The sequence below is a fragment of the Manduca sexta genome, chromosome 24 (assembly GCF_014839805.1).
Source record: "Manduca sexta isolate Smith_Timp_Sample1 chromosome 24, JHU_Msex_v1.0, whole genome shotgun sequence".
In the NCBI taxonomy this organism is placed as follows: domain Eukaryota; kingdom Metazoa; phylum Arthropoda; class Insecta; order Lepidoptera; family Sphingidae; genus Manduca; species Manduca sexta.
In genome coordinates this window covers 8,773,593-8,785,928 of record NC_051138.1, presented here as the reverse complement: position 1 = coordinate 8,785,928, position 12,336 = coordinate 8,773,593, and the positions used below count along the sequence as shown (strand labels likewise).

Sequence of the window (12,336 nt, the reverse complement as noted above, 5' to 3'; positions counted from 1 at the left end):
TGTTTGGCTTAGAATAAGTTTGTTCTTGTTAATATTAGTTTCACTTGTTTGTGTAGAAAGATAATGCTAGAATCCGAATTTCCTTTTTGATGAAGACAAAGATAAATAATATGGCTAGCTAGTATGTTTCAGAGTTAATTGCTGTTCTAGATTTGTAAATTTTTATGTATTTCTATATTGAATCGTATATTATTAGGCAATTTTTATAAAAAATTATAAATTCTCTTTTATTTGAACATTGATACTTGATATTTATTTGATGATACATTAAAATGATTATCGAAATACAAAAGAATTCATATATTTTTTATAAAAGTTAAATCAATTGTTATAAAAATATAGTTTGACAATTGAGAATGTTTTAGCATATTATAAATATCAATGTTAATTATTATTCGTCACAGTATGTATTTTTAGACATAAAATAATTTTAAGTATATTTTATTATTTAGTATTTCGGAATTTTACAGTGTATTACAGTTTATTTTAAAGTAGTATCGTTTACTTTTCCATTGAATATAATTAATAACTAAGATCAAATTATCAGCGCTTACATAGCTTAATAGAGGTGTAATACTTTGTAAATCTAATATGGAATGTGAATATCATTAGTACTTACTATAAGCATTTTGTACACAAAATGTTATAGCAAAAAAATAAAATAAAAATAATATTTTCAATATGATGTTTGTCTGATTAACGATCTTATTCTTAGATCTTATTACTATCGAATTATTATGTATTGATAATGATAGAAGTACACTGTAAATAAGATGTCAGAAATATTATACTACGACGGCATAGTAAATACAGATCTGCTTCTAAGTATTTTAATACTTGGATTGCCGTCTTCTGCACTTTTAAAACCGTTTGCAAAATAATAAAACACAATAAACCTGAATCGTGAAACGCAACGAAAATCGCGAACGCCCTCTACCTCACAAGTATGAAGCAGCCGTAATGTCGATTGGCACAAAAACCCAACGAGTAGGCTCTCTATTTCCATATATATTATAATTCTCTTTGCTCTGCACTTTTGTCTTTTGTATTTTTTTTTTTTTTTATTTATAAATTACGGCTCTTGTCTTTTGTATTAGAACCAGTGTTGCCATGCCCTAGTAGCGACGGAACAAATATATTTTATTTGAATGCTTGTTCTTGTTCTGAGGAATAGACGCCATCGCTCCCCTACACATAGAACTATTTTATTAGAATCTTTTGTCAGTGAGTTACTACTTACTACTTCACTATATGGTTTGATACGTTTAAAAATTTGATAAATGATTCTGGTATTTTTTTCAGGTAAAATTAAACAAAAAGTTATGTTTAAACCTTAGAACAAGAACGAGCATAGAACGAATCTAAATTACCCTCATATACCTATCCTATTTTTTCAAATAGGCCAAATCCGTTGAAAAGAACGAGACAAAAATTATGTTGCTAAGGTCGGCTTGCGTACACTTTAAAATTATCAAATGGTTACCCTCAGAACAATGACAAGCATAGAAGCTCAGAACAAGAACAAGCATAGAAGGAATCTAAATTACCCTCATATACTTATCCCACTTTTTCAAATAGGCCAAAACCGTTGAAAAGAACGAGACAAATATTATGTTGTTAAGGTCGGCTTGCGTACACTTTTAAATAATCAAACGGTTACCTTTGGTCCTCTTTATGATGCCGAATTAAAAAAGCAAATAAAATGTCAAATGTTCCAACTTGCTAACCACAAAACAATGTCACAAACGCACCCACACAATTTAGTTACGTTATACTTCAGCGCGTGCTTTTCAAAAGTGGCTATAGGTTGTGTAATATTTTTGTTGTTAATTTAAACAAGGAAATAATATGAAGACTTGGCTTAGGCCTTATCGTACTGGATCTCATAGAAAGCACTATTAATGACGAGGCTGTATGGGCTAGAACCCTTTGCCTTCCCAAAAATAAAGGGAAAAACAAGAAAAAAAGCGCGGGAACCTTCAAGTGATTAGGCGGGCTTAAAATATATTTTAAAATTTTTATATTAAAATATAACGAAATCCTAATAATTTAGTAAAAGTAAATAAAACTACTGATAAGATATTAGCTAAATAAATATTTAATTCTTTTCTTGCAATGGGGAAGGGTCGAACGAAGAAGCGGAAAAAGATAGCTTAGGGGATACTGTTGAAGATAAGCCTGAGGAAACCTCAGGTGATTCTTCATCCTCAGAGTGTGAAGAGGAGCAATTAGAGGTTGTAAAATATGCACCATATTATGTCACAGACTATACAAGGAGATATCCTGAAGATGCTGCAGCTGCAGAGTTTGTAGTATTCGTGAGAATCTGCAGATAATCAACGTTCCATTGGATCCAGGGATCTGCTTTCATTATCTACTTGCTTAAAAAGATTTAACAAAGGAGTTAAATATCTGAGAAGTTTAAATAAATTTAAAATTGGTGTTTATTTTGAAAAGCCTGGTCTTGCCAATGCATTTTTAAATAACCAAACTTTCCTAAAAGAATATTATATTATATATATTATATATATTTTAAAGCCAGTATTCCTGCCTATTCAACAGAAGTTAAAGGCATTATAAGAAATGTACCAATAAAATTAACAAATAAGAAAATTTTTACAATGTTGTCTACCTATAAAAAAATCATCTGTGTCCGAAGAATTTTGCGCAAAACTAACACTGACAATGGTTTTATTCAACAGCCAACCCAAACTGTAGCAATCACATTTGCAGCTTCTGTTCTTCCGGACCATGTCGATTTAGCAGGGTGAAGACATGACATCACAAAGTATGTGCCTCCAGTCAAACAATGCTACCGGTGCTTGAGGTATGGCCATTTATCTAAATTTTGCAAAAATTCTGAACGTTGCTCCATATGCAGTGAAAGCCACAATTATAAAACATGTAACAAAACAATGCAAGAAGCTTTATGTGTACATTGCCAGGGCAACCACATCAGCATTTCTGGTGTATGCCCTATAAAGAAAAAGAAAATAGAAGAGAACAAAAATAAATACATGCCCAAATCCTTTGCAGACATTTTTGATGAAAAAAATTTTCCTCCTCTCAAACAAAAAAAACGCGATATTGACTTTCTCACCATTATTAACTCAGACAATAAAGCATTAAACATTTTAGTTGAGTCAATAGTTAAAATTGTGACCTTAAGTAAAACTAAAGATACACCCATTTGCTCTAAAAGTGTGCTTGATATAGTTAATGAAACATTCAAAGCTAAAAATATTTCTTCTTCAAATTCACCCACAATCAGTTAAATATAGTACAGTGGAATGCTCAAAGTCTTTTGTGTAATCGGCATATTTTTACCCAATTTCTTTTTGATCATTCAATTCATATAGCCATTATATCTGAGACTTGGCTCAAACCTCATCATCGTTGCAATATAAAAGGCTATTCTATTGTGCGAAATGACTGTGGCAATCATCATAATGGTGTTGCTATAGTGATTCACAACAGTATTTATTATGAGAATATAGAGACTTATTGTGATGATTCGCTACAAAACGTTGTAATAAAAATAACAATAAATAATAAGCCGCTTTCAATCGCTAGCTTTTATTGTCCTACTAATTGCACCCCTACATTTACGAAATCTAAATTTATCAACTTAATTAACAGTATTCCGAAACCGGCCTTTATATCAGGGGATTTTAATGCACATCATGTCTTGTGGGGTTGTTCTTCAACTGATGCACGAGGCAGAGACATTCTCGATTCCCTCGATGATTGTGATTTAGTGTTATTAAATGATGGACATGTTACTACGATTGGCACTAACACTTGGCGACCTAATGCACTGGATCTTTCATTTATTAGTCCTTCATTGGCACTTAATTCTGAATGGTGGGTTCATGATGATCCTTTAGGCAGCTATCATTTGCCAACAATGACTAAACTTCTGTTGAACAATAGTTTTCCTCCTGCCTTTAGTGAATCTGCAAACATGAAATACTTTCGGAAATATAATCTTCGTATGATCAACTGGGAAACTTTCTCTGTTTTAGTTAATAAAATGCTAGACAATTCTGATTTTTTATCATCTGAACCACTTGAGTTATATAATAAATTCTATAACATTATTATGACAGCTATTGAGCAATAAATTCCACAGAGTAGCAATAAATTATATCAAACTAATTCTATTAAGAACATTCGGCATCAGACAGTACCTTGGTGGAATGAGAGTTGTGCGTTGGCCGTCAAAAATAGTAAAGATGCTTATATAAGGTTCAAATACAATCCTACACTTGAAAATTTTATGGAATTCAAAAAATTACAAGCTCGAAAAAAATTTGTAATAAAACGAGAGAGGAATAATAGTTGGCAAGAATTTTGTTTAAATTTATCTCGAGTAACTCCTATTTCTAAAATTTGGCAAACTATGCGTAAATTTAATAAAACTTTCTCATCATCTTCCATGTCGACTACATCAGATAGCTTATGGATTAACGATTTTTAAGGAAATATTCTCCAGACTTCGTTGAACCCCATCATGATTTTCATTCTGGGACTGCTCGTTTAAATATCAATAACTCCTATCTCGTTGATCCATTTACTTTAGAAGAATTAAATACAGCCATAAAATCTCGGAGAGATACAGCGTGCGGATTAGACAATATTTCATATAAAATGATCAAAAATCTCTCGTCACGTAATAAATTAATTTTTCTAAAAATCTTAAATTCTTTATGGTGCGCCTCTCTTATTCCGAAAGAGTGGAAAATGGATTGTTTGGTTCCAATACTCAAGCCTGATAAATCTCCCAATAGTCCGGATTCATATCGACCAATAGCATTAACCTCATGTGTTGGGAAAATTTTCGAACAGCTTCTAAAACTTCGTCTTGAATTTTATATCGAACATAACCGCCTTTTACCCAACAATCAATTTGGTTTTCGTCGCGGGATGTCTGCCCGGGAAAGCCTTGCTCACTTTTATACTGACGTCAACTCTGCTTTTAATGAAAACAAACATCTGGCATGCATTTTTCTAGATGTTGTGGGTGCTTTTAATAATGTCAATATAAGTTTGTTGTCTACATCTCTATTAAATTTGGGTATTCCAGATAAAATGGTTCATTGGATTTACAATTTCCTCTCGGGTAGAGAAGTTTTTGTTAAATATAATAATAAATTTTATGGACCTAGACTTTCATTTAAAGGTGTGTGTCAGGGAGGTATTTTAAGCCCCCTGTTGTATATATTATATATACATCGATTAAATATAGTTTTGGGATCGAGCGTTGTAAATCTGCAATTTGCTGACGATTTAGCCATATACTGCAGCGATGATGACTTGGTACAAACTAAAACTAAATTAAACCTGGTTCTTCAAAATCTTCACCGTTATTTCAATTTTTTGGGCTTAGAAATCAATCCATATAAAAGCAAAATAGTAATATTTTCTAAAAAAAGCCTTAAAATTTCTGTATTTTCTGTTTTATATCACAACATTAAAATTCCTATTGAAACAAATGTGAAATTCTTAGGAGTTCTTTTCCATCAAAATTTAAGTTGGTTAAAGTACGTCGATTGCTTAATAGTAAGGGCTATGAAAGCTACAAATATTCTCAGATCCTTAGTTGGCTCTAAATGGGGAGCAGATCCAAAGACTCTTTTAATGCTTTATAAATCGTTAGTTAGAAGCCATTTTGAATACGCATTCTTTTGTTATGCTTCCTCTATGAGACTGATCGATAAAATTGAGAAAATACAAAATAAAAATATGCGTTTAATTCTCGGTGCCATGAATACATCTCCTATTAACTCTATGCAAATTGAATGCAATTTACCTCCTATGAGAATTCGCATTCTAATGTTGTTGTACAAATTCATCTTTAAAATGGTAACTATTTCCAATAATACTTTACTCTCTAAACTTAGAAAAAATTCCGGCACTTATCTTACCGATAACTTAGATAAAATACTAAATGTTACTACCGTTTATAATATTTATCACAATGATACTTTACCTTGCTATGATGGTGATTATGAAAGTAAGTTTATAACATCCGGTCAAAATAACGCCCAAACCAACCAACCACACGCCGTTGCTGCGAGCCCCGAGCTCGCTAGCGCCGCGCCTGCACAAGGCGGAAGCGGCGGGAATCTCCGTCGACGATATACGCGACGGAGATTCCCGCCGATTATATTAATAATAATTTCAATAATTATTGAAATTATTATTTTAATTTCAATAAAAAATATTGTGAAACTGGCTGCCCAACTTTGGGCCGTGAATATTCGTGTTAAATTCGTCATATTAAAATGCCGCGAACGCGACGCCAATCGCGACGTCAATCGGATTTCGTGGACGCCGATGAAGCCGCCGCAGCCGCGAGTCCATCACCGCAACGAAGTTTTTCCTGTGACGATGTCGCCGCTATGATTGCATCACTTCAACGCTCGCAAGCCGAAACGCTCGAGCGCTTATTCGACCACATGAAGCGAACTCAGCAACGAGAACCATCAAGTTCGGTACTTGCATCGACCCCAACTGTCATTATACCGGCACCGGGAAACTTTTCAGCGTGTACCGTCCGATTCGGCGGCGCCCCCAGCGAGTCGGTCGACACTTTTCTCGATGCCGTCGAGGCCTTTAAGGAATGTGCCGCCGACATTAGTGAGGTGAATGCCGTCAGAGGCCTGTCCATGTTGCTGACTAATGACGCCGCTACGTGGTGGCAAGGCGTCAAGTCGTCAATTACTACGTGGATTGCCGCGGTACAAGGCCTACGCAGCGCCTTCGGAGATACGCGGCCGCCTCATCGCATATATCGCGAGCTATTTAGCCGGCCACAAGACAACGAGAAAACCGAGATATTTATTGCGAAGGCTCGATCTCTGTTAGCACGACTTCCACAAGACGATATTAACGAAAAAGTGGAGCTGGATATGGTTTATGGTTTGCTTCATATAAGGATACGGAAACGCCTTCGGCAAGAAGAGTTCAGCTCATTTAATACCCTTTTAAAAAGGGCAAGAGAGATAGAGGAAGCTGTCGCCGAAATCCCTCAGGAGGAACGCCCTCGGCCCAGTCCACGCTCTCATAAACATGCAGACGCAGCATATGGGACTGCTGGTCCCACGCCGTCGCCGCCAGCCGCTAATATACAAAATACTCAATTTGCCGTTACAAATGGATGTTTAGTTTCCCCTTCCAATAATTATTATAAAGGGAACATAATCATTTCTAAACAATCAGTTATGAGTGATACATATTTACCTACCGATTTTAAAGCTGTTATTCCGGAATTATTTTACGTAAAATATAAGAATACACAAAGCTTTATGCCCGGTGATTTTAAATGTGTAATGCCTAAAGAGTATTTCAATACGCCGTATGCATATAATGCGTCCGCGCCTAGGTCTAGGATGTCTAAATTACCTAAGTCGCAATGTTCACAAAAATCGTTTCCTTGTGTCATTCCGCGCGATTTCAATAACGATATGCCCTGTGACTTTGTGCCCGATCGGTGTGTTTTGACCAAAAGTACATTGTCATCTTATTGTGTGTTGGATAATAGTGCTAAAGTGACCATGTTTTCGGACGAACATGTAGGTAATATGGAAGATGGTTTGTTTTGCCAACAAATGGTTTCAAGTAATGATTCAGGTGTACAATGCAGAACTAGGGTGACCACATCTCCAGACGTTTATGGTTGTGTAAGTTCTTATTTCCAGGATCCAGGATCACCGGCAGTGGAAGTCGAGAGACCATGTATGGTGACCATGAATTCGGCGGATAGTGGACGCTTTACAATAGCTTCACATGCTGGTGCTGGCAAGCTTCCCGTCATCTCGTCTGCACCGTTAGGAGTTGGTGAGCTTCCTACCATCACTTCTCGTCCATTTCGAGTTAATGACGTTCCTGCCATAGTTCCAGGTATGTGAACATCTTTTACTTCTAATTTTAGTGGGACGCCCGAGGCAGATAGTACATGTGTTCAAGTTACAAGTGTCCATGCGCTACCATCTATGTCGCCTCCGAGTTTGGATAGGGTGACCATGTCACACCCACGGGTAGATTCGTTGTCTGCTGTTGACTCTTTTAAAAGTGACTATCCTCAGAACAGTGAAAATCATAGTCATCGTAGGCCGATACTAGGTATAGAAATTCTGGATACTAGAGGTATAGCTTTATTAGACACGGGTGCCAAAGGCTGTGTAGCCGGTTCTTCACTTTACAGTCTACTTAAGAAAAGGAATTATCCTTGTAAGGAAGTCAATAGACGAATTAGGTTAGCTGATGGTTCTGCACAAATGCGCCAGGTACTTGTAACGAACCTTGAAGTTAAAATTAAACAAAATCAGCCAATTTTAACGGAATTTATAATATTCCCTAACACTTTATGCAGTGAAACGCTTCTTGGCATAGATTTTATTAATGCCGCAGGTCTTGTGATAGATTTTGCTACGTCGACTTGGAAATTTTCAGGTGATGTACTTTCTTATCCATTAGAGTACGAAGCTTCTAAGTCATGCACAACGGTTTCCACTGCCGATATTCTGCGCGCAGATGAGGGTATAATGCTTAGTCCTGAACAACGATTACAGCTCAGCGACCTACTGCTGCAGAACCAAGATATCTTTCAAGCAGGGGGAGCCCCTACACCATACGCCGAGCATCACATTGATATTGGCGATCATCCGCCGATATCGGTGCCGCCGTATCGACTCACCCCCGCTAAGAAAGAGTTGATGAAGACAGAGTTGGATAAGATGCTCAACGATGGCATTATTGAAGAATGCGAGTCTGCTTGGACCTCACCTGCTGTGCTCGTGCCTCGTACCAAAGAAGAACGGAGGAGTCAGGTTTTGCATTGACTATCGGCGTCTTAACGCGATCACCAAGACGGACTGTTACCCAATTCCTCTCATTGACGAACTTCTTCTGATGACCAAACGCGATTGCTTTATGTCGACCATCGACCTTAAGGCTGGTTATTGGCAAGTGAGTTGCCCCTGAAGATCAAGATAAGACTGCGTTTGTCACACCGTTCGGGACATACCGTTTTAAGCGTATGCCTTTCGGGTTAAAAAATGCTCCATCAACGTTCCACTGGTTAATCGACCGTTTTCGTTCCGGAGCATCTTTACAGAATGTTACACTTCTGGCATATCTGGATGATTTGATGATCATTACTCAAGGTAGCTTTGAACAACATCTTCGTGACCTTCAGAAGGTATTCGATAGATTGCGTCATTTCGGCCTATGCGCAAACCGAGAAAAATGTTTCTTTGCTCGCCAAAAGGTGAGTTACCTCGGTCACATTATTACGCCTCAAGGTATTCGCCCCGACCTTTCGAAAATTGACGCCATCCAGCAGAGGTCACCCCCAAACAACATTAAGCAGTTGAAATCATTTTTGCAAACCTGTTCATGGTTTAGAAAATTTATTCATGATTTTGCCATGGTAGCTGAGCCACTGACCAAACTTACCCGCAAGAATGAGCCGTGGAGATGGGATGAAGCTCAACAGCTCGCCTTTGATGCTCTCAAATGTAAATTATGCGAAGCACCCATATTAATTCAGGCTGATTATACCCAACCATTTCTTTTGCGAACAGATGCTAGCAACTATGCAATTGGAGCATCTTTACTCCAAGGAGATGGTAATGATGAGAGGCCCATAGAATATGCTAGTCGCCTTCTAACGTCAGCCGAAAGAAACTATACCATCACTGAGCGTGAAGCTCTTGCTGTTGTGTGGGCAGTGGATAAGTTTAGAGGTTATATTGATGGACACACCTGCATAGTTAAAAGCGATCATCAGCCTCTACGATGGCTGCTCACACTTAAAACACCAAGTGGTCGCCTAATTAGATGAGCCCTCAAACTTCAATCCTACGACCTTCGTATTGAATACGCTCCGGGTAAAGTAAATGTCTTAGCCGAGACCTTAAGCAGACCTGTTTGTGATGATGTCTCTACCAGTATGTGCTCTATCACATTAGACCTTCCTCATGTTTCAGCTGCGGATCTTCGGACTGCACAATTAGAAGACCCTGACGTCTTGAAGATCATTCGTGATTTGGAAGCTGATGACGAGCTCGCTTCTAATCGTTGGTTGGAACGTGGTTATATGATGTCACAAGGTATTTTGTACCGTTACGATCCTGATGGTGACTCTGAAGAGATTCAACTGGTGGTGCCAGTATCCAAGAGAGAAGAAATCCTTAAAGAATTCCATGATTCCCCTACTGCTGGGCATCAACGAGTCACAAGAACACTTAACCGTTTACGTGAACGTTATTTTTTCCCAGGTATGCGCCGGTTTGTTGCTGGTTATTTGAAAAATTTTATAGACTGTCAACGTTATAAAGCAACAAACCAGAAACCTTCAGGGCTTTTGCAGACTCCAGTGCTATAGCAACGGTCGGAAGTTCTTGCAGTAGATCTGTTTGGTCCCTTACCATCAGGATATTTAGGAGAACGTTTGATTCTCCTAGTAGAGGATGTTGCGACTAGGTGGGTCGAGTTGTTTGCTCTTAAAGATGCTACAGCCGAAAATTGTTCACAGGTCCTTATCGAGGAATATTTCCTTCGTTACGGATTACCGCGACGGGTTATATCCGACAACGGGCCTCAATTCATCTCAGCTGTAATGCAGAAATGTATGTTTGTGCTTGGTATCAAGCAAGAGTTGATTCCTGTGTACCATCCTGAAGCAAATCCTGTCGAAAGGAAGAACAGGGATTTAAAAGTTCAATTAGCCATGTTGGTCAAGACGGAGCACCATAATTGGCCTAAACACTTAGCCCAAGTCCGTTTTGCACTAAATAGTGCCGTTTGCTGCACCACCGGCAAGACTCCCGCTTATTTAACTTTTGCTAGGGAGATGCGTACACCGTTTGATGTGCGGCATGACCTCCGCACTATCATGGATAAAGAAAATTTTGTTCCACAGGCAACCCCTTCTTTACGTTCTTTCATTGGCAGTTTGTGTGAGATTCGAGAGCGAGTTGAGCGTCGACAAGATCAGCGAAAAGTAGTTGCGGATGCTGATCGTCGTCCCGCTCCAAAGTATAGTGTAGGTGATTTGGTTTTGATCGCAACTCATCGATTGGGTATAAAGGACAAAGGCACTTCTTCAAAGTTTCTCCCTAAACGAGATGGGCCTTATGTTGTCTCGAAGTTAGTTAGTCCGACGACCTTTGTATTAGCTGATCTTAATAATACCGTAATAGGAAAGTATCACAGTTCCGATATGGTCCCATTTGAAGGTTCATTACCTGAAATTATTATTATTTATTACATTATTATTGTAAACTTTTTATTATTATTATTTTAATTTCAATAAAAAATATTGTGAAAAGTTCAATAATATTAAAATTGTCATTGATAATGAATTGGGCAATAAGCATGATGTATACAACAGAATTTCTGAGTGGCAAGAACACATACAAGTATATACAGATGGAGCGAAGACTCAAGATAAAGTCTCTATGGCTATCTACGATTTGCCAAACAGAATTGGATATGGATTGAGACTTCCTGACGTCACGAGTATATATACTGCGGAGGCATATGCTATTGTTGCTGCTTTGGATTATATAGAAAACAAAGTACAATCAAATTTAGAATTGAAAAATGGATTATAATTACTGATTGTATGAGTGTGTTACTGGCTTTAACAAATCCTATGTACTCATCTGGTACTCATTTTATCATTTACGATATTCGCAAAAAGTATTATAAACTAACTATGCAAGGTAAAATAGACATTGTCCTTTTCTGGACACCATCTCATGTTGGCGTTATTGGCAATGATAGAGTTGATTATTTGGCCAGGCTTATCACAAACACTTCGTACGTGGTACCATACAGAAACATAAAAATTCCAATATCAGACTGTTTAGTATTAATTAAGAAGGAAATTCAAGACTTATGGAAGCATCATTGGGAAGACAGTCTTCAACGAAAGGGGCAGTGGTATAGGTCTATCAATCCAAATATTATGACTCCCCGATTTTATAAAGGTAACTTTGTTAATAGGCGTTTTTATACAACAATATGTCGTCTGCGAATCGGTCATGGACGATTTAATGAGCATCTTCATAGAATGAACATTTTACCATCACCATATTGTACATATTGTAATTGTGGCCTAATTCAGTCTTTGGATCATATATTTTTTGAATGCAGCGACTTTGCTGATCAACGACTTTTGTTGATTGAAGAATTTTTACGTATTTATGGAAATGCCGAGAGTATCCCGCGCTCTTTGCAAACGATTTTGAAGAATCGGCAATGTTATCTCTCTTTATGCAACTTTATTTGGTCCACTATTGGAGAAATTTGATTTTTGTACAA

General features: G+C 37.4%; 1 long non-coding RNA gene across 1 annotated transcript; it reads right to left on the bottom strand.

The window, feature by feature from the left end:
• Positions 1 to 3,545: 3,545 nt before the first annotated feature.
• On the bottom strand, positions 3,546 to 4,319 carry LOC115454088. Its single transcript, XR_003939626.2, has 2 exons — positions 4,191 to 4,319; positions 3,546 to 3,956 (listed from the first exon to the last, which is right to left on the bottom strand). It is a non-coding gene; the product is annotated as an uncharacterized LOC115454088 (long non-coding RNA).
• Positions 4,320 to 12,336: the final 8,017 nt, after the last annotated feature.